General features: G+C 38.9%; 1 protein-coding gene across 1 annotated transcript in view; it reads left to right on the forward strand.

The window, feature by feature from the left end:
- Nucleotides 1–978: 978 nt before the first annotated feature.
- The window catches only part of LOC104523542 (ras-related protein Rab-2A), a gene marked incomplete at its 3' end in the record, with an annotated part of 21201 nt that continues 18524 nt past the window's right edge, over nt 979–3655 (forward strand). Inside the window, exon 1 of the mRNA XM_010166158.2 lies at nt 979–1046. The remainder of the gene's footprint in view (nt 1047–3655) is intronic.

The raw sequence follows: 3655 nt of genomic DNA on the forward strand, positions 1-3655 counted from the left end.
AGTATGTGGCTAAAATAACCTTATCTTGCTGGACAGATAAAAACAAGTACAGTGGGAACTTGGATGCTACAATATTATATGTTATGTGGTATAGGTCAGAGTTTAAATGTATGCAAACTAAATGTATGACTTTCAAATTTTAGAAGGCTGAAAATATGAAATTTGACTGAGCAGAATGGGAAGAACAACCACTCCAAGTAAAACAAGGAAAACTTAACTGTAAAATTACTATGTTTACAAACGTGTAGGTAGTTTGAGTACTTAACTTTTGCTTTTCTGTGCTTTCACCAGTGTAAGAAGTTGCCCTTTGCTGACCAGTGTCCATGTAATGTGAAGGAGTTAACTCATTCGGGTCTGAAATGAGGGTATCTGAGAGGGACAATGTTTGTGTTGTCTGTCTGGCTGTGGTGTGAACTCAGCTGTTTCCAATTCTGCTTGCAGTATTTTTTGGCCTATTGGGAACCAGTGGGCGGTAACACATAGAGGTTGTAAGCAGCCATATACGTTCAGCTGTTACCTCAGCTGATAAATTAGGAGATAGGTGGGAGTGAGGTACTACTGAGGATCTAGTTAGCTTGGAAGGAGCTGCAAGTACTGAAGGGGAAGCAAATGTAGGGTTGTGAGGAGCAGCAAGACATGTAGCTACTGTGGAGAGAGGATGTGAAATGATACTTTGAAGGTCTGTTAGGACACTTTTTTCTTCTTAATTTTAAAAGGCAGAGCTACTTCTTCAAAAGAAGAATTAATTTTTGTTCAATTTTTGAAAATAACTGCTTTGACTTTAATGTTTCTGGAACTTTAAAAGCTATTATGTTATGGAAAAGTTGCATACACTTCAAAGTAGGTGAAGTCTAGTATCTCATGTTCTGGTAATGAATTTTAAACAATATATACCATTCACATTAATTTCTATTGGTTCTTAACATAATTTAAAAAAAAAATTGTTGAAAACTTCTTTCTTTTCTTTTTTTTAGGTGTTGGGAAATCATGTTTATTGTTACAGTTTACAGACAAGCGGTTTCAGCCAGTCCACGATCTCACTATTGGTAGGTCTCTCTTGTCCCCCACAATGCTAATGGTTAAGCAGCTGTGGTACCTCAGTGTGCATTTATGAGTTTTTTGTGCTGCCATAATGTGGTATTTGTGCTGTATTAAGGTAGTAGTGAATCTTTAGCTGATTAATATTTCTTAGCTAATAAAGCCAAGTGGAGGCCTTTTTTTCTTACTGGGAAGGTACCATCTGAAACAGTTTAAAAAAAACGTAGCTGTAGTATCTCAGTTGTCGCTTCAGAAAAGTTAAAAACTGGGCATGGAAGCAGGGGTGGCCAAGCCATCATTGATGGTGATGCAAATGGCAGATTTTTCACTAGGGAACAGACTATTAGCCTAGCCACAGAACCTTGAAGACAAGTTACAGATAAGCTAAAGCAAAGTTAACCTTGAAGATTAATAAACAAATTTACTATTTGGAAAAACTAACTTCTGGATAGAGAAGGATTGAAGTGTGAAGGTATTCACCGTTTGGAAGGGACAGGGGTTCTTCCTGACTCCTCAGTTGGATGGTGGACTATTTGCATTAAGTGTGATTTGATATTGATACTAGGGGAAATGAAAACATGTTGACAGAATGCATTGCCTCTGATCTAACTACGGTAAATAATGCAAACTTTTCTTTATCTTTCCACACAAAAAATGAGGAATAGTGTGGGAATAAATCCTTCTGTAGGCAAGCTTAGTCTTCACATCAGATTCAGGGTTAAGTGTAACAGATGCTAGCCTCTGATAAGGTTGCAGAATCTTTGAACAACTTCTTGATGTTATTTCAAGAAACCTGTCAGCTCTAATCATGATGAGCCTTGCACAAAATGTATCCCTAGTCTCTATTTTTAGTTTATGCCCTGGAATAGGTAGGCTTCCTTTGTTTAGGAGTACTGAAATAGGTGCTTGAAATATGAACAGATATTCTTCATGTAACAGAACGTATCAGGTGGTTTGGTTATGGCTTTCCTTTCTCTCTTGACAGTCCTCCCACACCTTGTGTGTGGCTGCCTAATATAATTCAAATTCCTAGGCTAAAATCAGTTTTCAAATATTTGAGGTCTTGCCAGCAGATAGGCTGGCTGAATAAAGAGCCTGAGTTCTTTAGGGAGGCACGAGTTATTGTCATCTTTTCTTCTTTAGGCCTGCCAAGTGTATAACACCTTATATATCACTTATGCTTTTGGCAGCCCTGTCACATCAGCAAACTGATAGGCTGTGGGAAGCAGCTTCACCTCAGCAGGATGGTTGTAGTGCCGGTTCTTTGCCTGCCATGTACCTAGCTGAAATCTGGGAGCAGAAACTGAAGCTAGTGGAATGAGAAGGTGAACATAGATAGCAACCTAATGAGGGATGTGGGAATGGAGCATGGGATACTGCTTGGAAAGAGAAGAAGGGACATAGGTTGGAAGCAGCCCACTTTGACTTAACTAATAAGGCATGTGTGTGTTTTGGCCAGGAGAATGCTTCTCTCAAGTACCCAAACAGATTTAGAGTGGGAGAGGTAAATAAAGAGCATGGGTTCAAAGTTATAGGAATGCCCATGCAGGGCAAGATGGGATGGATTGCTGTTACCTAATGCACTTGATGTTAAAACTCCTGAGAACCTGTAGTTTGAATGAAAAGGCCTGTGTTACATTGCCTAACTTTTTTCAGTAGAATACAGTGATTTTATTTTAGCCTATGGGACTGCAGATTCTATTCTTGCTGTGAGCAACTCGGGAGAGGAGGAGGGAAACTGAAATTGGACATGTGGGGAAAACACATTTCATCTAGAGCTGTGCAAAATTAAGCCCCAAATTTTAGTATAGCTAGCCTAAAATGTTACCTCTAGATTTAAGAAATTCAGAGAGAAACTTTACCACTAATGAAAACAAAATGATGGGGGGGGGTGGAGAAATAATGGATAGAATACATAGAAGCAGGTATTTTTCTGAATTTGAGTTGTGTTCAGAACTGTGCATAATTGTAATAGTGTACTCTAAAAGACCTTACAGTGCAACAACTATCTCAATTTATTTTTCATTTGGGAACTGAAGTATCTGTTATTAAAATAAAGAAGTGGGGAGCTGCATTGATGCAGCTGGGGGGGGGGAATAAAAACAAAACCACAAAACCTCCCCAAAAAACAAACCCAACAACAAAAACCAAACACATACGCACAAACACAACCTCACAAAAAAACCTCGAAACATTTGTAGGTAGATATGAGTGATAAAAAGCACTGTAAACGTTCCGTTTGATTTGCCCCTTGCCCTTAGGACGTGCCCTGACTGTAAACCTGAACAGCTTCTATTCCCTCTTCAAGAGAACAGAGTAACCATCAAACTGTGTGTTTTGTTTCAAATGCAGAATTTTCTCGAAGCAGATCCTTCGATGGAACAGGAACATATTATTTCAATTTTGCAGTGAGGTCATGTATAGAAACTAAACGTTTAGGATGATTGCTAGATTTAAATCCAGCTCCATGTCTGCATTTTGAGATCTAGTAATACCTGCAGAGTTGACACTTGTAGTAATTCAAGGACCTTCCCCAGCTTTGCAATCAACTTCAGAAAAGTGCATTGTCATTCACCTGCTTCCTCCTTTCTGTCCTGCCCCTCCATTCTTTCAGCTT

This window comes from Antrostomus carolinensis, unplaced genomic scaffold (assembly GCF_000700745.2).
Source record: "Antrostomus carolinensis isolate BGI_N321 unplaced genomic scaffold, ASM70074v2 scaffold48034, whole genome shotgun sequence".
NCBI lineage: Eukaryota > Metazoa > Chordata > Aves > Caprimulgiformes > Caprimulgidae > Antrostomus > Antrostomus carolinensis.